General features: G+C 40.5%; 1 pseudogene; it reads left to right on the top strand.

The window, feature by feature from the left end:
- The first annotated feature begins 15638 nt into the window (after window positions 1–15638).
- On the top strand, window positions 15639–15757 carry LOC133365723 (5S ribosomal RNA; annotated as a pseudogene).
- Window positions 15758–25913: the final 10156 nt, after the last annotated feature.

The following is a 25913-nucleotide window of genomic DNA, read 5'->3' as shown; positions in this document are numbered from 1 at the left end:
ACAACAACAATAACCCGCTCTTTCTCCCAGTAGGAGCCCAGGGTGGCAAACAAAAGCACTAAAAACACTTTAACACATCATAATAACAGACTTTAAAATATATTAAAACAAAACAATCATTAAAAACATATTAACACAAAACATCTTTAAAAACATCTATTTTCTTAAAAAAAAAGTTTAAAAACATTAAAAAGCTATTTCAGCAGAGGCTGGTATAAGGTCTCAACTTAAAAGGCCTGTTGGAAGAGGAAGGTCTTCTGTAGGCACCGGAAAGATAACAGAGATGGTGCCTAATACATAAGGGGAGGGAATTCCGAAGGGTAGGTGCCACTACACTAAAGACCGGTTTTCTATGTTGTGGAGAATGGACGTCCTGATAAGATGGTATCTGCAGGAGGCCCTCACCTGCAGAGCACAGTGATCAACTGGATATATAAGGGGTAAGACAATGTTTCAGGTATTCTGGTCCCAAGCTGTATAGGGATTTATACACTAAAACCAGCACATTGAACTTAGCCCAGCAGCTAATGGGCAACCAGTAAGATGGTCTTTCAGGTATCCTGTTCCCAAGCTGTATAGGGCTTTGTACACCAAAACTAGAACTTTAAAAGTAGCCTGGTAGCTAATAGTTTTTACAAAAGTACTTCTATATTACCATATCATAAAATATCAGGGCACTGTACCACATTAAAACATAAAACATCAATAAAAATATCATTGAAGTAACTGGCTAATCAGAACCTTAAAAATTAAACAGCTACACAGGCCTGTTGGCATACTTCTTTCACACTGGCCTTTTTAGTTACATGTTCTTCAAATAAAGTTGTGGCCAGTTTTTGGTGTCCACTTAATTATATTTGTCCCCTGCAAAGAAGTTATTGTGGAAAAGTGTCTGTGAAGGAAACTGTACTAGATACCTCAAGCAAATGAGACAACCCAGATGCCATAGGGAACGCAGAACCAGTAGCAGTTGATGGGCCAGTAAAGGTAGGGTGAGGTTCATAGCATCATAGAATCATAGAGTTGGAAGGGCCTATTGGGCCATTGAGTACACACCCCTGCTCAATGCAGGAATCCAACATAGAGCATACCCGACAGGTGGTTGTCCAGCTGCCTCCTGAATACCTCCAGTGTTGGAGAGCCCACTACCTCTCTAGGTAATTGGTTCCATTGTCGTACCACTCTAACACTTAGGAAGGTTTTCCTGATGTTCAGCTGAAATCTGGCTTCCTGTAACTTAAGCCCATTATTCTGTTCTACACTCTGGGACAATCAAGAAGAGATCCTGGCCCTCCTCTGTGTGGCAACCTTTCAAGTACTTGAAGAGTGCTGTCATATCTCCCCTCAGTCTTCTCCAGACTAAACATGTCCAGTTCTTTCAGTCTCTCCTCATAGGGCTTTGTTTCCAGACCCATGTTCATCCTTCTTGCCTCTGGACCACTTCCAGTTTGCCTGTGTGGTCTGGGTAGCATTGTGCTGCTGGCTTCCAAACAGTAAACACTGCTGCTGTTGCCCAAGAGCCACTTACTACAGCTCAGTGCTCTCCATGCCTTGCCCCTTCCCCTCTCACTCTCAGTAAGTGGCAGCAACACTCGCCATTTGGAAGCCAACCGTGCAACACTGCCCCACCTTCATCACTCCATCAACTGCTACTGCCTAGAACATAGGAAGAAGTCTTATACCGAGTCAGAATATTGGTCCATCTATCTCAGTATGCTGACTGGTAGTGTCTCTCCAGGGTTTCAGGCAGGAGCTTTTCCAGGCCTTACCAGGAGACACCATGGATTGAACCTGGGGCCTTCTGTATGCAAGGCAGATGCTCTACCACCCAGCTATGGCTGCTCCCCTACAGTCTTTCCCTTTAAAAAAAACCACAAAAACTCAACACTTCGGGTTCTCTATTTCTATTAGCATTATCAGCTGCTTCTTAGAACCCAGCTAGATTTAAATCTTGCACTGACAACTCGTAGCCTAATGGAGTTCCAGTCTGACCTCAAATGGTAGCAGTGAGATTGCTGCTTTTCATTCTTTGTTTGAACATGTAACTATGAATCATTCATAGTGTTTCTTGCTCCGTGACAGTTTCATTATGAAAAGTTTATTCAATTATCAATAGTGTGCCCTACTCCATTAAGAAAATCATATTGTGATATTGACTATTACTTGTGAATGAAGTTGTCAGTGTCAAGACAATCCACTCTGAATCCCAAACATCTGTTTCATTAAGCTGATGGACTTGGCTATTGACATGTTTAATGCAATCTCTTTTTTCCCTGAGGGCGTATTGGCAGTTTCTTCTCTAGCCATTTAAATCTGTTTAGCATTACTAGTATATTCAAATGTATATTCTTTCCTGTTCATGTCTATGTGTGTGGCCTGGGTTTATCTAGGAGTGTTGATAAATTAGACCAGGGTTTCAACTGTAACAAACTGGATTAATTTACCTCAAAACCATTTCCTATTATATATGCATGACAAGAAACAACAATGATCACGGCATGTAAATTATATCTGGACGTCCCAAGTAATGGCATTTATTATCTTCTGTTAATGTTAGTTGTTTCCAGTTTGCCTAAGCACATTAAAAACATATTAGGATATTATGCAAACTCTTAACATTAACATATTTTACATCATGTTTCTTTGTTTCTAAAGAAAAAAATCATTTCAGATTAAAATCCATTACTACTGCTGATGTTTTATTCTCTTTTTATGCTATAAATTGATTTCTGTATTATAAGGTAGAAATATTCAAACTGTTCAAAAAGGAAAATTAGAAATAATTTTTAAAAGAGTGCTACTGCACTCATGTCCTGCTTGTGGACTTCCCATTGGCATCTGGTTAGCCACTAAGAGAACAGAAAAGGTCGATTTGATAGGTCTTTGGTCTGATCCAATAGGGGTCTCTGTATGCTCTTTAAAGGGGGGAGGGTTGTCTAATTATGTTCATGGTTATGTTTATATACCTTGCTGCTTTTATGATATGCAATTGTTTCATATACAAAAATGCTAAATTATGGTCAGGGCCAGCTCCAAAGAGTGGCCAGGTGGGGCCCTGGCTGAGGGCCCTGCGGCCCACAGGGGTCCCTGAAGGGCCCCTCATTATGGTGGTGGAGTAGCATTCCCCTTCTGCAGCAGGCTCCCTGCTGCAGATTGCAGGGAGGGAGCTGCCTGCCCGCTCACTGGCTTGTCCACTTGCTCACTCTTCCCCTTGCTTTCCCTCTGCCCCCACCTGCTCCCTTGCCTTCCCCCCACCTGCTTGCCCTCCCACCACCCACTTCCTTGCCCTCTCCCCACTCCCTCGCTTTCCCCCTGCCCCCTGCTCACTCACTTGCTTGCCCCCACCCCCCACCCACTCACTTGCCTGCTGCCCGCCCTCTGCCTGCTCCCTCTCTCCCTGCCTGCTTGCTTGCCCACCCCCGCATGCTCGCTCACCCTCTCCCCCCACTTGCTCACCCTCCCCCCATCCCCTGCTCTCTCACCCTACCCCTCGCCCCCCGCTGGCTTGCTCACTCACCCGCTGTCCCATCCCCCTCACCCACACAACCTCCCACTCCTCTGCCCGCCTGGTGGGTAGGTGGAGCATGCGTGCATGCAGGTGCCAGGGCCCAGGGCAGGCTGGTGCCCAAGGGGCCTGGCATGCCTGGGGCCAGCCCTGATATGGTTCTCTCTCTTGGTACAATACAATCCTACAGATTACAGAATACTAAACAAAAAAACAAAAAAACCCCAGCCTGCAAGATTCTCCAGGAAAACAGCCATATTCACACATTTGCCCTTCGTTTGATAACAAAAAACTAGATCAGAGTTATCTGCTTTTTGCATTTCATCTTCTGAGTATGTCTTGAGCTCCTTGAAGAAAAATTTGAATATAAATGTAATAACAACAATATGGCATCAGAAGCAAAGAGCAGGAATGACCAAGAGATGCTATGAAAGGAGTCTTTGCAGGCAAGGAATTCTCTCTCTCTCTCTCTCACTCACACACACACACACACACCCCTCAGCTGAGGGAGCCAAGCCACATATTGCAAGGAACAGCAAGAAAATTCATTTCCAACTTCATAGTGGTGACCTTTGGCATGAAATAAACCTGGCCTTCCACAGGGTCGTTTCATACTGTTTGTCTTTCTTTACTCCAATAAAAATTTCCAGTTGCACAAAGCAAAGCCTGTTTTGGATCTCCAGTTCCTACCAATGTTTCTAAACTTCTAAACCAGTCCTAGAGCTTTATAGCTCTGGATGCTCAGATGATGGAATGGAAGAAGCAGATAAACTAACAACTCTGATTTATTTTCAATTATCAAATAGGGACAAAAATGGGTGTGATCAATACAGGAGTTTATGGATTGGATCTAAACAATGCACAAGCAGAGTGTTTGTTTCTTGAGCCCTCCAGCAAGCCCTCATGTCAGAGACCACCCCCCTTCCCAGTGTGGCCTATGGCTTGGGTGGGGGCTGCACTGGGAAGAGAATAGCTTGAACTGGGAGGTACATGGGGTGCTTTTGCCAGCCTTTTGTTTGCACAACCTTTGGATCCAACCCTATATTTTTCCTGAATTGAAATAATCTCTCTCTCTCTCTCTCTCTGTCTCTCTCTCTCTCTCTCTCACACACACACACGCAATCTGAGAAGAATGGAGTTGCTTATTCAGCAATGAATTTAGGGTTAACTTGATGTTTTGCTTGAATACATTCATCCTTATTACACCCTCTCTTCTTTCACTGAGTCTTTCTTTGATTAATGTTGCTATTTCTGTTTGATGTTTTGCCTCAAGGTTGTAACTATTTTATTAAACATAATGGCATTTAAGTATGTTAGATCGATCCACTCCTCCAAATCAAAACTGTTACAAAATTTTACAAAGAACTAAGCAGAGGGCCGTTTAGGAAACACTGGTTGATGCCTAGCTCTAGCCAGTGTATAAATCTGGAAATAGCTTGGTGTTGTTCACTATACTGCTCTGTAAGTGGGGGTTTGGTTGTCTTAAAATAATTTCCTTTGAGAGTGAGCCAGAACATGCTAGCATATTCAGAGGTGTCTATGCATCAGCTATTGGGCTGGAAGGTTAAACAAATCCATTGTTTTTCAGTATGGCTGTAACTGCAAACCCACATACTACAACCCTGAAAGGACTGTTGGGTTTTTTTTTTTTGTATTTTGCTTTTAGCCAGTCTCTGTGTTGAGCAGCATGGGAACGCCTTCAGATAGGAATTGCAGGAGGCATAAGGAAGAGTTGGGATAAACTCTAGGCGTGCATATCCCTATCAGTTACCTTAAATGTATCTGCGGGCACATTTGGAATTTTGAGGAAATGCCATAGGGTGCCATTCACAAAATGGCTGCCATGGAGTCATGGCATAACACAAAATGGCTTTCACATCTAAAATATCAGAAGAGACAGGGCCATAAAATGGGGAGGGCATGCTCCTCATTAGCCCTCCCTCCCTGGCGTCAATGGGGAAAAGGCACTTACATTATTCACTTGCTCACAAAGGTATGCTCTTTGAACTTTTGTTCAGAAGAGAAGGAAAGTTGAGTGTCCAGGCCTGGCATCCAATGAAATGTGGGCATCTTACGTGTAGGGGAGACAGCCTGTGTGAACACAAAGTGAGCAGAAAGAGCAAATGATCTCTCATGCATTGTGAATTTTTGAGGCGATATTTACTGAGATCTTTTGGAGCACCATAAAAGGTCCTGGTGGGCACACTACTGCCAGTGAGCATCACTTTGAGGACCCTGCTTAACATAATAATTGGAACTCTGTTAAATCTTCCACAGATTCATTCTTTTTTTTTTACACAGTATCTATTCTTGATTCAAAAATAGTGATTTCATTGTTGTAGACTTCCCCCTGAAAAAAATAGATTTGTTAATATCCACCTTTTTTCAAGCATGTGCCATTATTTTACTGGCTGCTTCTCATTTCTCATTCTTGGATTAGTCTCATAGGTGTATCCAGCCAGCCAGAAATCATTCACCTTTTTATCCATCATGTGTATGGTGGACATGCATGGAGGAGTAGATTCACAATGGCAAGACCTAGGGATCTGTCAATTTCGGTTCTCTCAGTTTCTCATTTGTCCAATCTTACATTTGGTTCTCCACATTTCTGCAGCAATTTGTGTTTTGTTTGGTTTTTAAAAAAAACTTCATGAACATTCTTCAGCATTTTAGTGTTAATTTCTCCTAATAAACACATGTTTATATGCAGTGCTGACTAATGTACACATTTTTTGCAAGCAGTTTCTCCTAATACAATGTATTTCTGTATGTGATTCTTGTTGGGATAAACAAGCTTGCATGCATCCCCTTTGATAAGGAGATGTCCCTTCTAGCTAGAATCGGGGAACATCTCTATGCTCGTTTACCATGATGTAACTTCCTTAAAAGGTGGGGTTATTTACTTCTTCTTCCTCCTTCTTTGTTAAAGGGGTATTGATCCTTTTTGCATATTCACCATTACGCTTGAGGGAGTAAGAAGCATACACATGCTTCTCTTCCCAGATGGCCATTACCATGGACCAAGACTTCTATTTTCTATCCAAGCTAGAGCCTATTTTTCCTGAACATATGAAAGGTCATTAGTAAAAATTCTTTATACTTTTTACCTAAGAAGACAGTTGTTTATTTCAATTTAACTAGTGTACATAAGAGGAAGGTGGGACTGGTTATTCTCAATTCTGCTGTGGCATGTATATTTTGCTAAGAAATAGGACTACAAACTGTTCATATTTCATTTAAACCAAACAATACTGTATATTCATTTTTATGCAAACTTTCTCCTAATGTGTGCATTTTTATAAACATTGGTTGGATTCTGGGAAAGGGAAGCAAATGCCCGCTTGAGCTGCTTCCTCTGAGAACAATCAGCTGTTCCCCTGAGTTCTCACTGATCAACTCCTGGCCAGCTTCCGTTGTAGGATGGGAAGGAGTGCCATTGTGTCCTTCACCTCAGGCAGCAAAGCATCTTGGACCAGCCCGTCTGCGAGGAAACAAAACACCCCAGTATTTCTTGATCAGACAGAGAGGGATAGTTGTGATCAGGGATAGCCAACAAGGTGGCCTCCAGATGTTGAACTCGCTGCCATTAGCCCCAGCAACCATGGTCAGGCATGAGGGGAATCATAGTCCAACAACATCTGAGGGGCATTACATTGGTTATCCCTGATCATGAGGCTAATGATCCTCAGATAACATAATCTATTTAACATGATTTTGTAAAAAAAAGAAGGAATACTCCAAGATACTTTCAGAAGTATTTAAGGCAATGAACAGTTCTAGAGGTTATGCAGAGTCCATGCTGTGAGTGTAGGGATGATGCTTTGGACTAATAACACTCTCTCAAACAACAGCCAGGAAAGTGGAAAAATGAATGTTACCATCCCAGCTGGGCTTTGCTACTTTTGGGCCTACAGTGAGATAGCCATATGGACAAGAATGTAGTTACAATTCCTTGGGGGATTTTGATAAGTCAAACCCTGCTTACATTACAGGGAATTAATAGTTATTCAGTGTCAGAACCTTATCAGTGAATCCACTCAGTGTCACTTTATTTAGGGATGAAATCTACAGAACAGTACAGTAGTAAATCCTATAACTTAAGCCTAAAACTACATTGAAAATCTTAATCTTATGTAGGCATGCAGATAATGAAGCTCCTAATCAAGTTTCATTAATTTATATTCTGTCATTCCTTGGGGTCTCCTGGTTTTGAAAATCCCATAATCCTGAGAATTTTCAATAATGCAGTTGGCACACCTTTCTCCATCTCCTCCAGTGAACTCATAAGAGAGAGCCCAATTTTACAAATCCCACTTAAACTTTTATTATAGGATCATACTGAGGAAACTAAGGTCTATTGCACCTATACTTAAAAAAAAATTAAATTAAACTTCAAACATAATAATTCATTAAATATCAACCCAAACAAATATGGATTTTGCTGTCACTAAAGGAGAGTGTTTGAACATTTCTAGTGGCACTTGTGTAATGTTACAAAATTAGAAGTTAAAAGCTGCAGTATTGGGGCTTTGAAATCTATTCTCTAAAAAGCAAAACAACAACAACAACCCCATTGCTGTTTGAGAATGTACCTATAGCCAGCAGATATTTCTATCAAACTTTAAAAAGCAGGGAAATTGGGCAACTATAGTGAATGCAACAGGAGAGCAGGAGACCTGACCTCCTCTCTGAGATATTGGACTGCCCTACAAATTTGTAAAATGCAAGCACAAATTGGGTTGGTCTTTCACAGTCCAATCCACTTCCTGTATAGCTTGAAAGAATTTGGTAACATGTGCCTCTGAGAAAGGGAGGGGGGGAGGGAGGGGGGAGGGAAGGAGATTGGGTGGGTGAGTGGGCACTTGACAGAGGGAAAGCCCTTCAATTCCAAAAGAAAAACATTGTTAACAGCATCATTATTTTTAGGGATTTCCCCCACCTTTTTATTCTACAGCAGACACAGGTAATCTCTCACCCAAATTTAAACCAAAGCTGACCATGGCCACATCCACACCAGACATTTATTTCACTTTACACTCATGGCTTCCTCCACAGGATCCTGGGAAGTGCAGTTTGTGAAAGGTGCTGAGAGTAGTTAGGAAATGCCCTATTCCTCTCACAGAGCTACAATCCCCAAAAGAGGGGCTGACTGTTAAACCACTCTGGCCACTGAAGCTCTGTCAGGAGAACTGGAGTCTTCCAACAGTTCTCAGTACACTTCACAAACTACACTTCCCAGGGTTCTTTAGGGGAAGCCATCACTGTTTAAAGTGGGAAAAAGTCTGGCATGGGTGTGACCCCCTGATTAGTCAAGTCAAACGGCTGTTAGTCTGGTTTTTAGAACACTGACAGTTGGTTCTTACTGAGCATGCCTACGATATCATAAATTCCAATGTTAAATTTCTTAAATTAATTAAAAAACAGCCAGGCATTTTTTTAACTTTTAAACTGCAGAAGATGAAGATCAGAGTATGGGGAAAGGTCAGTGAAAGGATTGCAAGTACTCTGTGAATGTGGCTGATTTTTTAATTAATTTCAACAAATTATGAGACCACTGACAGAAAAAAGTCCAACAAGAGTCTGGATTATTTAACTCTTGTTTTACACTTTGAACTCTAGATTCTCTCTGAGTGTTTTGTGTATCACTGTGAAAAGTTAGAGGGTGTTAAGCAAGCAATTCTGAGTTCAGAACTATAATTTTGTAAGATTTTGTTTTGAAATGAGCTTATTGGAAGCAGCAGAATGGAATGGGGGATATCTTAAATTTAACATTGCGGAATGTGAAAAATCCATGCTGGTTATAGTATACAGCCACTCTTGTGGCTGTATAACAATTTGTTTGAATTTCCTGAATTCCTGTTTTTATTTGTTTTTATATGCTTGTACACATATTTTATTGGTTGGATGCTGCATTTTTGTTTTAATGAAATTGTTTATTGTTTTTGTGCTGTACACTGCTTAGAGATATTTTAAAAAATATTAGGAGGTTTATAAGTCTTGTAAATAAATCAAAATATTTGTATTAATTTAAAAATGTATTAAAGCAACTTACAGATCTATAAAATGCACATAGCTCACAAACGTTTAAAAGCAAATGCATCAATACAATAAAGTCAATATCAATGTCAATAAAAAATAATACAAGACAAAATTTACATCTAAAAAGTGCTCAACCAACAATATTGTAAAAAGGATGAAGCCTATTTCACTCAGCAAAAAGATGAACACCATAAGCAGGCTGGAAGTCATACTATAGGATAACTTCAGTTAACCAAGAGCCTGGATATATATGAATGTCATGGCTTGGTGTCTGAAAGCTAACAGCAATCATGCCCGGCATGCTTCCCTGGGGAAAGCAATGGGAAATTGTAAGGATTTTTGATGATCCCAAGTATTTCCAAACATTTTCTTACATTCTTATCCTACCTTTCTTCAATCATGCAGCCCCAGGTGGCATACAGGTGGGAACTAGGGTTGCCAGGTTCAGGGCCTGAGACTGATCCTGTATCTTTAGGAGAAGAGAAAGTCAGCCAAGTGCAGGAGTTCTTGCAACCCTGTAATGGGAAAAACCACAAGGTGGAATTCTCCCTTCCCCCTTGCACAACTTTTAAAGATACAGAAGACCTCTTGGTTGCCAGGCCCAGCCTCCAAGAGGTCTTCTGTGTCTTTAAAAGTTGTGCAGGGGGAAGGGAGAATTCCACCTTGTGGTTTTTCCCATTACAGTGTTGCAAGAACACCTGCACTTGGCTGACTTTCTGTTCTCCGAAAGATACAGGCTCAGGCTCAGGCCCTGAACCTGGCAACCCTAGGCTCAAGGTAGCTAACAAATAGTAATATAAACAGAATAAAAGAAACTTAATTGCTAAAAAACAGCTGTCTTTTAAAAAGTAATGGATTATGAGAAATCACTCCCCCTATTTGTAAAGTGAGGGCCCACATGTGCATGCATAGGGCATTTAAACAGTGGAAGAAGAGAACCGGAGTGCATTGGAGTGGACCCAGAAGGAGAAGGCTTTCTAAAGTATGCAAATTCTTGCATTTTTGGAGCCCCCCTCAATCCCATCCTCAATAATTGGGGTGAAGGAAAGTTGAGCCAGCCCCTTTCCTCCAAAGCACTTGCAAGGGGAGAAAGCGCAGCCTACTCTAATTTTTAGAAGTCCCCTCCAAGTTTTCCCAGCATTTCCATAACAGAATTTGGAGCAGATCCAACCCAGGTTTTACTTGGAAATAAATCACAGTGTATATTGGAATGATCTTCCTTGTTAGAACAAGTTAAAGAATGTATGGTGAAATGGGCTAAACATTTTGGTTATAATATACAAATGGAACAATGGGAAAACATGTGGAAAAAAGGGCTGAAATTTACATTATGTTATAATCTTAAAGAAATTTTTTATAAAATGATGTACCGTTGGTATATGACTCCAGAAAAGTTATCAAAAATGTATAATAACATTCCTAATATTTGCTGGAAATGTAAGTATCAAGAAGGATCATTCTATTGTATGTGGTGGTTATGTAACCAGGTGAAATTATTTTGGGCACAGATAGGGGGGATGATACAAAAAATTCTAAAGATAAATATTCAGTCAAAGCCAGAATTTTTTCTATTGGGCCTTATGGACAAACAACTAGAAAAGAAGTATGGAAGGATAATATTATATATGATTACAGCAGCAAGATTGTTGTATGCGCAAAAGTGGAAGATGGAAGCAATACCTACAATGGAAGAATGGCTATTGAAATTAATGGACTTAGTTGAGATGGACAAATTGACATGTTTACTTAGAAAAAAACCGATAGACATATTTCTGAAAGAGTGGAAGCCTCTCTTGGACTTTTTGCGGAAAGATCAAAATGAAATAATGATAATGGGATTTGATGATTAATCAAAATAATTAAGATAGTTCATGGAGGAAAGTGATTTTGTAATATATCAAGGGACAGGTTTGATATGTATTATATTTGTATAGCTGATCTATGACAAATCGGAAGTCAATAAATAAATAAAGCATCGGGAAAAAAAGGAATTATCTTCCTTATTGTCATATGCTTTGGATTGTGTACAGCTTCATTGGCATCATTAAAAAGTCCAAACCAGAAATAATAAGCTGAAGGCAGTTCCTTGAAAATTACAATGCACTAGATAAGAATGTTTGGTGATGCTTTTAATCCAGATAAATTAGGCTGGGGCAGAACAACTACATTTCCACCATCAAACAAAAGAATGCAGTGAAATTAGGTATGGCACAATGGAAGTGTAACCATCTTTAAGATTTGCAAAGTGTGTGCAAGCCTTTCAGCCTTCATTAAACCGAATTCCATAGGAGCACGTGAATAATAGGATTAATATAGCTACTAGCATAGCTAGGACAGCTAGCAATAGATCAATCCAGAAACGTGAAGCATATTAAAAGGATTATAGATTAGCAATTAGATGGCTTTTTCATGAGCAAGTAATAGTTCCTCAAGCTTTGCCAAAGGTTAACAGAGATAGGATGTCGATTTTACCAGTTTATAATCCAGCGAGAGTCTTAAAGTGAGGGAAGTCATGGGACTTTCAGGGTGAGACATTGTGAACAAAGCAAGCCCCTTCACACCCATGATGTTTCAGAGTGATACTACAGTTGCAATCAATAAAGCATACAATCTTGGCATAGTATATGAGAAATTCAGATTACCTGTAAGGATGCACTTATGGAATGCCTTTTTCCACAGAGCGCCTTAAGGAGTTAGCATGCCTTCTGGAATAAGGTCACTATTAGGGTTATAAGAAAAAAAGATAGCAAAAGTGAGACAGAAAACTCTATTGAATAAAGCACTTTAACAACTTAAATCCCCTGATGAAAGCCCTTGTGTAGGGCTGAAACGCATTGGGTATTTGAAAGAAATTTATTCTCTTTTATAGAAATCAATAAAAAAATCTACATAATTTGGAATTTCCCTCTTTTGACATTCTGGGGTTCCCCCCCCTTTTTTTCTTATTTGTTGATCACTATTAGGGTTGCCAGGTTCAGGGCCTGAGACTGATCCTGTATCTTTAGGAGAAGAGAAAGTCGGCCAAGTGCAGGTGTTCTTGCAACCCTGTAATGGGAAAAACCACAAGGTGGAATTCTCCCTTCCCCCCCAGGCCCTGAACCTGGCAACCCTAGTCACTATACGCTAAAGAGAATTTTAAAGTGAGCCACAAGGAACAGGATCCAGATTTGAGGGGGTGGAATTCTGAGCTTCCCCACAGGTCATGTGTGGGAAAGGCCCTATGTATCTGTCAATCACCTGATGCCACCATGCCAACCTCACAGGAAGAACTGGTGCGTTCATGATTCTCCCTTTCTACCTTTGAAGGTTCACCTTGAAGCCAAGCTGCTCCTGCAAAGGGAGATTTTCCCCCCCTTGTATCCTAGCTTGACTTCAACCTGTGGCTGCAAGGGAAAAATATCTTCCTTTGCAAATATAACTTGCGGGTGTGGCTTGGAGCATTACAGCATGCTGTAATGAGCATAGATATCTGAGTCACACATGTGGTTCCTGATTAGGGATGGCAGAGAAATTCAATTCGGTTCGTATTTAAAGCAGAATTTGTCAAATTCACACTTTCCAAAACAATCCATTGTTATGAAGTTCCCCAACCAAGCAATGTTTACAAAAATGCATATATTAGGGGGAAATGTGGATAAAATGAATATATTAGTGAAAATGATAGAAAAATGCATTATATCAGGAAAAATTGCTTGCAAAATGCATGAGTCAAAACTGCATACAAAAATGTGCTTGGGAGGAGAAATTCGCACTAAAATGCTGAAGAATTTTCATGAGGATTTTTTTAAAAAAAAACATACATTGCTGCAGAAATGTGGAGAACTGAATTTCAGACTAGAAAAATGAGAAATGGAGAGAACTGAAATTGACAGATCCTTCTGTCCCTAATCTGGACTCTTCAATGGGGAAAAATGTTCAAGGCCTCACCAGTGGGGCTTGATCTCCAAGCAGCAGCAGCAACATATATGAGTAAGCCTATCAAGAGTGCTTAAGCTGAATTGCTTAGAATTATGCATGCATGAAAAACCAAAAGAAAAAAATATGGATATGAATTCATCTTCCCCTTAAATGTAGGGAAATGGTATTATTACTTTTAATATTAGTAATTTTTCTTGACTTGATCCTTCCATAATTATACATTGCACTGCTTAAATAATGGTAAAAGCTTCACAGGGGGGGAAACGTCTTGCTTTCTCAAATGCAGATATCTAGTAGTTATTGCTATAATTATTAGTTTGACTTTGATACAAATATACAGAAAATTCTAAAAAGTAGAGAATCTTCTGAGGTTTTTTGTATAGTCAGATTTGACAGCTGCTTTGATTTGACAGACAAGGCGTGAACTGTTTTTGATGCAACATGACAGCAGCAGACATGGCATTCATTAAATCATTTGTTAGTAAATGCCATTGATTTACATTTCAAATAGGATCATTCACTTTAGTGTACAAGAGAAGTGTGGAACATTAGAACTGTTTTTGTCTTCCTTAGGCTAGCAATTGACTTTGCCAGCTAAATACACTTACACACAGTGATTTCCTTGACTGTCCAATCAAGTCCAGTTTGGCTATCAATCATACTATTTTACAGCTGCTGCTGCTGCTGCTACTTGGGGTCTTTCAGATGATGAATAACCTAGATATTTTCCCTCCATTCTTTAGTGCAGAGCTCATACTAGCCCCCATTTGGTGCCAGCAACACAATATCTGATCCCCTTTATTTTGAGGAAACACTATGGTAATAGGCCAAATTCAAAAATTAATGGTAGGAATGGACTTACACCCTGTAGCTCCACCAATTGCATAATGTAACATGTGAAATGCATACTCTATGCAGAATAATCAGTACACTCCAATTTGCACAATTCTTTCCCCTCAAAGAAATGAGGGGAAGATCACACAGCTCACTCTTCCACTCCATGAAGTTGATCAGAGATGGTTAGGCTACAACTCTCATCAGCCCCACTCAGGAAGGCCTATAGTCAAGGATGATGGGAGTCCAACAACATCTGAAGGACACCACGTTGGCTTCTCCTGATCTAGATCCATTTCCATCTGTCTTCAGGTTGGAAGTTGTACTGAGACTGCCTTGGTCAACTTCGTAGAAACTCTCTACAGAGAAACAGGAGAAGAGACAGTATGACCTGTTGATTCTTCTGGACCTCTCAGCAATGTTTAATTCCATTGACCATGGTTAATTCTGGGTTAATTCATAAGGTTGGGGTGGTTGGCAATACACTGTGGTAGTTCTGCTCCTCCTGCACAGTTAGATCCCAGATTGTAGTGCTGAGGGTCTGTTGTCTCCTTTATGGGAGCAGTGCGTCTCAGGGTTCCATAATGTTTTCCATGTTGATTAACATCTACTTACAACTGCAAGGAAGGGAATGAGTTGTTATTACTATCTTGATGATACCCGAGTCTATTTCTCCTTTTCCATTTGAACCAGGTGGAGTAGTTTCAACTGGCAAAGGGAGAAGAATAACCATACTGGTATTTGTGACTTAAAAAAAGAACAACATCTGCATCAGCATTCTCATGCATGAGAGTAATAGCAGGATTGTGCTTCATCTCTTAATAATTTTGTGAACTTTCAGAAAATGTAAATTTACTAGATTCAGCTTTAAGTGGAAACTGAATCAAATTTCTCCCCCATCTCTACAGATCCCTAACTTAGATCACCATTCATATATGTGAGTTTGTTCAGATCTGGATCATCTGGGCCATTCCTGCCAGTCTACTCCTGCTAATATCATCTTCAGTGAGCTGGTGTTGAGGATTCCTTATTGAAGACTCAAGTCTTTCAAATGCCTTGTTTACTGTTGTCCTCCCTTACTAAGCCCTTTATTAAGCTCTAGGAAACAGCATGCACATATTTAGAAAGAATTATACTAACTTGTGAAGATTGCACCTGAGTGGCTTTTAACATTGAAAAGGTTTAGTGGGTTACCGTTATCCTCTTTTATTCTATCCCCCCCATGATAATAACCCAATGTATGTGGCATTTAGAGCAATCTCCATATCCTAAACTGAATAAACCATATGGATATAAATCCTTAAAATCTTCTCTGTCTTTTGAATGCGGTAATATCTCCAGTGCCTACAGCCATACTACTCTGAATACACCTGATCTTGTCTGATCTCGGAAGCTAAGCAGAGTCAGGCCTAGTCAGTACTTAGATGGGAGACCGCCTAAGAATACCGGGTGCCGTAGGCTTAGGGGAAGGCAATGGCAGACCACCTCTGAATAACTCTTACCATGAAAACCCAAAGATTCACCATAGGGTCACCATAAGTCATAATCGACTTGAAAGCATAGAACAACAATAATGATATCTCCAGTAAACTAAGATACACTATATTGATGGATGTCAACAAATGGAATTTGAAACTGTGTTGACAATCCCCTGATCACTTGCCTGGAAGTAAGTAAACCCCATTAAACTGAATTAGTTTTTGGTGTAGGTATGTATAGGACTGCACTTATAGAAACACAGTTTGGAGATTAGAGCCATTCTGTGGGCAAAAGTTTTAAAAAAGCCAAGCAAGTGGCTATTTATTTATATAAAATATTTCGATCCTGTCTTTAAACATAACCCTCCCCTGAGATGTTTAACAGTTAAAAATCCATTAGATTAAACAATAAAACAGCAGTTAAAGCTGACACAACATAAATAAAGGGGTGGGGCTAAAAAGCACAAACAGCATTAAAACAGAGACTACAATGAGTCATTTAATAATAGCTGGGGTGAAGGCAGAGGAAGAGAGATATTGTTTTTCTCTTATGTCTAAACGACAGCAAATTAGGTATCAACCAAAAGTCTTTGGAAGGCTGTTCCAGAATTATGGTGCCACTGCCAGAAAGACCCTGTTTTTGCTCACTTACTGCCTGACCAGAATTTGTGGACACCTTAAAGACCAGTCATGCTCATAATGGTGAATTAAAAGTGTGGAGGAGTTTTAATGTGTAAAAAAAATTAAAACAGGGGTGGGGAAACTGGTTTTCCAGATGGGTTGTACTCCAGCTCCCATCAACATGACTGGAGTTGTAGTCCAGCAATATCTGGAGGGCCAAAGGTACATTAGAAAGTACACTCCCAAGTTAAATCCATGGAATTTCTTTTTTTCCTTTTTTTAAGCATCTCTAAAATAGTGTTCAAACTTATTAAATAAAAATACAGTTTCTTCTGCTTCTTACAGTGGTCTATGTCTATGAAAGCATTTCCCCCAAAATAAGTTGCTTGTTTGCTCTTGATCTGATTCACTTTTGAATTTGTAGCCACTTGAATATAGCTGAATTTAGCTGATAGTCTGGTTTTATCAGCAATGATAATTCTTTGTTCACCTCGTCCTGTAATTGCCTTTTTCCTGCATTCTGGTTTATTGACACTGCTCATGACTAGCAAAATGTGAACTATTTATTGTCTATTGACTGGACATTGTACAGTGCTATAGACGTTTTAACTGCTTCAATGAAAATTGCGTTGCAGCCACTGTTAACTGTTTCTTTGCACATTGATTGGGTGAGTTTTGCAATAGCGTTGGCTGCCACAGACAAATATCTCCTCTATGATGGCATCAATGGGAGCTTCCCTTGAAATTCAAAACAGCACTATCTTGTAAATAAATGAGGAATGGGATGAGCAGCTAATTCCAATCCATTTTAGTCTTGCTGATGCTCAATCATAGATACATACTGTCCCATTTAGTGGAGATTTTTTGAAAATGTACATAAGGTCCACAAAATTGTATGCATTTTGTATGCTCTTGTTACATAAAATATGCTTTTTTGAATGTAAAATGCATACTTTTCAATGCGTTTCAAGGCATTAATCTGTATAATACACATTTTGGATGCACCTTTTACATAACAAACTTTTGGGGTGAGTACACTTTTCCTGCACTAAAACTGCATAGCAAAATCTGGAGGTGTGTGATCTAACTATGAGTTGTGTTCCAATCTGCAAGCAAGTTCAAGATTGTCAGATAGGACAGCCCACTGCAAAAAGCAGACCGAATGAATTGCTCCTCTATCCCTAAAATATACCCATGAACGTCACTACCCTGCAAAAACAGGGTAACAATTTGTTTATTAGCCTGCTAAGGGGTTAGTAGCCTACATTTCCTTGCTGTCTGCAAAAGAAGGGAATTTGCCTCTTCTATAGCCAGCATGGAAACTAGCCTCTTGCAGGCTAGTTTTTTTTTTTTTTGAAAGCCTCTTACCAAGATGACTGACTTCTCTGCCAGCTAGGAACGGGCAAGAATTTCCATTCAGTTCACATTTCAAGCTGAGTTTATCAAATCCACACTTTCTGAAACAATATGAGAACCGAAACACAGCCTTCTTTTGAAATTCGCATTGATTCGAATTTTGTGATGCAGTTTGCCAGCCAAACAAAAACACGGGAAAGTGTGCATAAAATGAATATATGACTGAAAATAATATGCCAAAATGCATTATGTGACAACAAATGTGTACATTAGTCAAAACCCCTTACAAAAATGTGTTCATTAAGAGAAATCTGTATTAAAATGCTGGAGAAATGTCTTTTTTAAATTAAAAAGAATCACAAATTGCAGAAATGTGTAGAACTGAAGACTGGAAAAATGAGAAAGTGAGAGAAATGAAACTGACACATCTTTCCATTCCTACCACCAGCTGACTTGGTTTCCATGCTACTCTTTTCTCTGTGCCTAGTATAGAAATCAATGTGCTCTTCCTCCAGCGGCCCATGGCAATTAGTGATCTGTCCTTCTTCCATCAGCCCACATACTCACATGCATGGAATCCCTGGTGACCAGGAGAATTGTCTAGTATAAGGCTGAAATTGCAGCTTGAGAGAGAAGATTCTTGTTGGGATCATGGCAGGGAGAGGAAGACAGCGGCAGCACCATGCCTCCCCTCCCCCCACTCCTGCACTGTGCTGCCACTGTTCAGGCTTCTCCATGACAGCATAAAAATGCATGTTAATTGTGTTCACACAATTAGTTTGGACCTGAATCTAGTTTGGAATCTAGTTTTCCCCTCCAGCCTGCACATCTCCCCCCCCCGAAATATTTTACTGTGAATTTCAGTTAAACAACCTCAGTTGCTCTCCCAACTACTTTCTAGTTTTGGTTTCTAAAGACTGATTAAGAAGAAAGGTTGACAAATCGAGCTTTAGGCTTACTTTTTCACTAGCTTTTTTTCACTAGTTTGATGCCAGGACAGCATAACAAGATCTACCCATTGCTTGTCTGAGAGAGGCTTATTTGAAAAAGAAACGTAACTCTTTAAAACTTCACAGTGATTGATAACAAGACTAGGCACACACACAAGGGCCTTGCACCTGTCTGTTAAAATGCTAAGACAGAACTGATACTGTGTTCTTGTGATCAACAACTACAATGGGATACACATCCTCCCCTGTTTTAAATTGTGCATCTTAAGGGTTGTCATTTGATTTGATTTAATATTTGTATGCCTCTTTTCCAACAACCAGGTTGAGTTCAAAAGTGTTTCATGTCAGGACACTTGTTATCCTGTGATATGTGCAGGAAGAGATGTCTTCTCACTGTTACTGGGCCTTTGGTCCCTTGTCGAAATACCTGTGCATTCATATTTTGTCCATATCTGTGCATTCATGTTTTGCAGATTGTTAATGTAATTATAACAATTATGGAATATCCAGTGGGAAAGCTACCTCCCCAACCCTGTGTAGCAACCCTAGGCAAAATAGAGCTCCCTTTGGCACCAATGGGATGATTCTCCCCCCACCCCAGTGCTAATTACCACATGGAAGGGAATGAATTTCATGGGGATTGTGACTGGGGAGGAAAGGGTTAGATTTCCCCACCCTGTGTGCTGCAGTCTTGATAGCAAAAATACTGGCTTTTAATTTTGAAGCAGGCAAGGTGAATGCTAATCATGTTAGTGTCACATCTAGTTAGGTCCTTACAAGCAAAGTATGTTGGTTGCCTCCTGTTTTGCTTGTCTTTGTTTTGTTCCTGATATATTGCTCATATCATCATTACTCTAGTTATGATATCCTTCCTCTAAGAACACTCTAAGCCAGCAAAATAACAAAGGAAAAGTATCCCTCAACAATAGCCTTACTGTTGGGTCTGCACACTAAATTCTTCTGTCCCAGTCAGAAGCCATCGTTCTAGCCTGGATTCATGTTGGGATAGAACTCCACCATGCCTAGGCTGCAAAGACAACTTATGACCTACCGCACCAATGCAGCCTACCAGTATAGCAGCCGACCAGTGACTTGCTCTGTCTTTCATTTTACTGACTTCCTGGGATTGCAAAAATAGAGCTTGCTATTAGACTTATGATAGGCTAGAAGAAGTATGTGATGGGCTGCATTTTCCCAGTTTTGGTCACAAGTTGTGCAGGCCTAAGGCATGAAGTGTGTGCTTATAACTGGGCCCCCTAAATAGCAATTACCCTATATCTTCCCTTTCAGGGTTTTTTCTAGCAAGCAATGTGCATTTATCTCTGTTCTTCTCAATACCCCTGCATTCTTACTGCTCACTTCCACTGATTTATCCTTTCCCAGCTGCTGCTTTTTGAAAGTGTCTTGACAAAGCCTAAATAACAAACGAATGACGGTGTTCCAGGGGCAAAAACTTCACCAGATGCTCTTCTGTAGATAGGCCGTGTATTTCTACCCATCTTCCTATTTCATATTGTTGATTTACCAGCAGTTGGCTCAGTGTATTACTTCCCTAGGGAAGTGTACTTTCTCTCTCTCTCTCTCTGTCTCTCTCTCTCTCTCTCTCTCTGTCTTCTCCAAAGTAATACAGTGCCCAAGGCAGTTGTGTGTCGTGTAGATTTGTAAGCATCAGCATAACATAATGAGAGGGTAGGGATTTTATTTGGTGGTATAAGGAAGTATTCTGTCAGAAGCATGTCTTAGGGAGGGGAATTTCTCTGTTTATCAGACAAAAGGCATGCATTTACAATCAAGCTGCAAGGAAGTTTACTGCCTCGGGGCTAATCCATCCCATCTGGTAATGGAATTGTCCAGTGGCCACCTTCTCTCCTACCTGAGTCAAATCCACAACGAAAGCACATTTAAAGCACAGGGTTTCCTTCCCAAGAATCCTGGGAACTGTAGTTTGAGAAGCGTGCTGGAACTATAGCTCTGTGGGGGGTAAATTACAGTTCCCAGGACTCTTGGGGGAAGAGCCATATGCTTTGAATGCTTTAGATGTATGGTATGGATGTGATCCTGCTGTTGAGCACAACTGGAGTCCTGATCAGACCATTCACGATAGGGAACAGGAGCCACCACCATGTCATTCTCTGTCCTGAAGCTCAGCTGTGCTGGTGGTCTCCTTCTCCATCTCTCATCCAAATCAATTGGGCTTCTAGAGCAATCAGGTCAAATGCTTGAAAAAGATCAAAAAGCCCAATTTCTTGGTGTTCCCCCTTTCCAGTTAGTCTCCCTCACTTCCCCTTGCAGGGAGGCTTCCCATAGGCATCTGGTTAGCCACTGTGAGATCAGGGTGATCGACTTGATGGGCCACTGGCATGATCTAGCAGGCTCTTCTTATGTTCTTATGTCCATGCCTCCTCACCTCCACTGTTCCCTGCTCTTCCTACCAGTCCTTCCACCTTCCCCACAGAAACCTTACCTTGGAGAAGAAGGAGAGTTAATAGGTGACAGAAGGCTCCATTTCAGATAGGAAAGTGGGGGATTCATTATTCTTGCAAATGAATCACAAAGTGTCATTTCCTGCCAGGGATCATGGGATGTAGTCTTTCCATGGAAGAAATGATGCTCCGTGCTTCATTTGCAGCTAAGGAGAAACCTTGCTTGCTGGGCTGTCTTGTGTGAAAGGGAGCTCTCTGCTGCTATCAACCCTAGTCCCCAAATATAAGGCGTTTTTCCTTTGAGGACTGTGTGGAGGGGAGTCCCATGTGGCCCCAGCTCCAAGGGGACTGGATGCAACTTGAAATAGGGCTGAGTGGCTGGAGTGGCTGGAGTTTATATTTCAAACTCCCTTCTCTTTTCAACTCTTAGCCCATGTTCGGATGTGGCTCTCTGTTTGAGGAAAGGCTGTAGCTCGGTAGTAATATTAATTTATTAATTATTTAGATTTATTAGTCCCTTGTTACCTGAAGGTCCCCAAGTAACTTACAACATTGTTAAAAAGCCAAAGACAAATATATCATACTATAAAAACAAAGCAATAAAACAACAACACCCCCATACAGCCACAGGAAGCTTTGGCAGCATACTCATAGCAGACACCATCATCTCCATCTATCAAATGCCTGGGAAAAAAGGTAAGTCTTTGTATGGTGCCAAAAAGATGTCAAGGAAGGCGCCAGGTGGACCTCACTGGGAAACGTATTCCACAGATGGTAGAGCATCTGCTTGGCATGCATATGGAATCCTTGGCACCTCCAGGTAAAGCTGGGAGAGACCCCTGCCTGAAATCCTGGAGAGCTGTTTCCAGTTAGTGTAGACCAGTGGTTCTCAAACTGTGGTCCATGGACCACAAGTGGTCTGGGACTTTATTCAGGTGGTCTGTGTGGCATGTCTGCAAAATACAATTAAACATAATATGGCACCTAGCACAGCACATTACAACTGCTAGAACAGGCAGAAAAATCATTAACTGGTCCACCAAGACCCTCAGTAGTTTTCAAGTGGTCCATGGAGGGGAAAGTTTGTGGGCCACTTGTGTAGACAGTACTGAGATAGATGGAAGGGCCATAGCTCAGAGGTAGAACATTTGCTTTCATGCAGAAGATCCCAGGTTCAAACCCTGGCATCTCTAGGTAGGGCTGGGAATGTCCTGCATCTGAGACCTCAGAGAGCTTCTGCCAGTCAGTGTAGGCAATACTGAACTAGATGAATTGGTATGAGGCAGCTTCCTAGAGGTATAAAGCAGCTTTCTATCTTCTATGTGCTCTCCTGTACATAGATAGCCAACTGATCACGACCTCAATCAGCCCTTTCCCATACCCAAGGCGCTCATTTATATAACTCACACTGTGAATCAGGGGCAGTCGTGCAGTGAGTTTCAGCACCCATCAAAGGTATTCACCAGCAGTGTTGGGGAAACTCCTTACCCAATGACTTCAAGCCACATGGGGAGTTCTACCAAATGTAAATCGCTGGCCCCAAGCTTAGAACCACTGAGTAATCTAAGTTAAAGCCGGCTCAGGCTTCTTACACAATGGAGCATGATTTTTTTCTAATACAGTTGCATCTTGCACAAAGACCCCTAGCTCTGCATAATGTATCATTTGGTTTCATTATTTTAGAGAAAGTGGCATATCCTCCTAATTATGTCGCTCATATCCCCCAATTAGTGCACTTTAGGCCCTTGTTTTACATTCGTAGGCTCCAAGATGGATGATTGTGGATTTCAGTTATTACCTCCATTTAAAGAACAGAAATACACAGGACATATTCTCATAGTGTTATACACAGAAGGAAATTCAGATTAAGCAGGAAAATAATATTGAAAGAAGCCTTTTATACAGTGGTTCTTCTAAGTCCTCAGAGTGTACTGCATTCATGATCTCAACAACTCTTACAATGACCCTGTAAAGTAGGGTCTTTATTATTTGGCTGGGCTGAGATATGGAGTTACCTAACGTCATCCAGTGGGGGACAAACACATGTGGTGTTTGTCACATAGTTTGGCCTTATGCAGAAAAAAGCCAGTTAGTTGGGAGGCCTTGAGCTGGTGGTGGGAGGTAGGCTTTAACTCTTTGCCCCTGCTGTTGTCCCAGTCAGAATCACCACCTCCTACCTTCTCCCAATTCAAATAGCAGACACCAGGGCGGGGGAGGATTCCAATTAAGACTGATGGAGGGCCAAAGGGTTAAAGCCCTAGCCTGTATGCAATGGTCCCAGTATGGGTCATCTCCATGTCAGCTATTTCTTAAAATAAAAACTGACTACTCAAGGTCAAATGAGTCACACATCAAGGTTGACCCTGAATTTACAGCTGAAGTGTGAGTTGAACCACTTAAGTACTGGAGGTGATTTTGTTTAAGGCAACTTCCCCTGTGACCCGGTCATGTATGAAATATTAATGGCATCTCTGTAGGAATTGTTTTGCTGTTCTTCGAGTTTGTAGAAATGGTTTTAATTGTTTTTAAAATTTGCTGGGTTTTTTAAATCTTGTTGCACATTGTTTTGATGGCCTCAGGCTGTAAAGCAGTTTATTAATTTGTAACAGATATAATAAACAAAGAAACCAAAGACTATGAATATTTATCTATTTTATTTCATGAATCACTTCTTATGAAACATTGCAAACTGATGTAATGCTAAAAATAGCAACAATAAAAAATTATATAAAACAATTTCATATAAAATATCATTTATAAAAAACAAAATAATTTCATATGTGAAAAAACAATTTCAAATCCACTGCACTTAAAAGGCATGTTGAAAAAGGAAGCTGTTCCATAGATACTGAAAAGACAATGGAGATGGTGCCTGTTTGATGTATAATGGGAAGGAGTTCCATAATATAGTCACTTTATTCATATGATGCTTTTTCATATAAATTGTGCTCAAAGTGGTACCCAACAAGAGCATATACATTATCCATACATGACAATTCAGCAGTTTCATGGTATCAAAAAAAATCAATATCAAAAATATCACAATTGATAATTCAATTACAAGTAAGAAAGAGAGAGTGAGTGAGTGAGTGAGAGAGAGAGAGAGAGAGAGAGAGAAAGAGAGAGAGCTTCTGGCTTAGGTGGAGTGAGCTCTTTCAAAAGGCTGCAGAAGGAGCAATTCTTTGGGAAAATATGGCCAGGATCATGCTGTAAGTGATTTTGAGATGTCTTCTGAATTAGTTGCACCAAGGATGAATCCGAGTGTCATATTCCTAGGTTGCTACTGAAATGCTACCAACCTTGATGCTGATTTTGCCAAGCAAGACTATTCTCATTTGGAAGGATAGCAATGTTTGTCCTGTTTCTTGCATCAGACATGTCAAAATAATCTCAATCATTTATCATTTTTGTTGTTTATTTGCACACTAGAAATGTCAGCTCACCTTTTGGAGAGAAAAGAAGAGGCTTTGTTATTTAGCAAATACTTTAGATTTGTCATCAGCAAAGAAAAATAAAGTTTCCCAAAATGAAAAGGTATTTTTGATGGTTCAATAATTTTGGACAGCCTGACCCCAGCTATGTTGGTGGCATCTATACAATTATGTCCCTTAGTGATCTTTTAGCCCCTTAATCACTCAACGTGAGTCTCCTTTTTTAATTGCTGTGTTGTTTTAATGGGTGGGATTGTTTAATTGCATATTTTAATTATAGATTGTACAGTTTGACATTTTAATGAGATTGTTTTCTTGTGTATTTTAATTATGAATTTGATACTATAATGCTTGTGCAATTGGTTTTTATATTTTGTAAACTGCTAAGAAGCCTACTTTGAAATTAAGTGATATAAATAAATAAATAATAGCGGCAAATTCAGATGTTTGATAATAGCAACAGAAAGAATGTAGGACCAACATCTGTGGCTAGTGTCATTGGACACCTATCATGGCCTACACCCCCTGGAGCCCGTCCACCTTGTTGACAATGCTTGCTTGCTTGCTCCCTCTGAGTAAGTGAGCAGTAAAAGAAGCAAAGAAAAGCCTCCGCTTACCTTACCCTTGCTGTCTGCATGGCTGTATGGACCGGGCCCCAACAGACAAGACAAGAACATGGAGAAACAGTGTTAGCAACATGGAGTAGATGAGCCCACCTAGAGAGAGGAACCCACTGGAAGCTTTTTGCCTAAGGGTCCTTGAAAACCCAGAGTTGGTCCTGAGCTAATGGAGCAACAATTGCCACTTCCATAGTATCCTTTGCCATCTCACATTGCTACCCACCAATCATGATGTCTCTTGTCAATGATGACCCTGCGTATAGCTCCAGTGTGAGAGGGCACCAATCAACATGCAGCAATGGCTAAAATGCCAAGACCATGCCATGAGACCAATACATGCTCCTTCTCACATAGTGCACTAGCACAGGGCCAAGAAAAGCTCTCAGCATCTTCACAGCACAGTGATTAGGAGTAACTGATAACACCAGACATTGGAGAATTTTCTTGAGAAAGGTGCTTAAAGCAGGGATGAGGAACCTACAACTCTCCAACTGTTTTTGGACTCTATCTCACATCATTGCAGACTATTGGCCAGCTGTTTGGGGCTGATGGGAGTTGAAGTCCATCAACATCTGGAAGGTTCTGGGTTAAAGTCTCCTGGTAGCAAAACACTACCAGCAGCAAAGGGGTTATTTAATGAAAAAGCCCACCCTGGACCCATTGCTCTGCGACACTTACTGACTGGTCACAAATACCTCTTCTCAGAGAAGGTGATTGAGAGGGTTGTGGTGCAACAAT

This window comes from Rhineura floridana, chromosome 10, assembly GCF_030035675.1.
Source record: "Rhineura floridana isolate rRhiFlo1 chromosome 10, rRhiFlo1.hap2, whole genome shotgun sequence".
In the NCBI taxonomy this organism is placed as follows: domain Eukaryota; kingdom Metazoa; phylum Chordata; class Lepidosauria; order Squamata; family Rhineuridae; genus Rhineura; species Rhineura floridana.
This window is presented reverse-complemented; position numbering and strand designations above follow the sequence as displayed.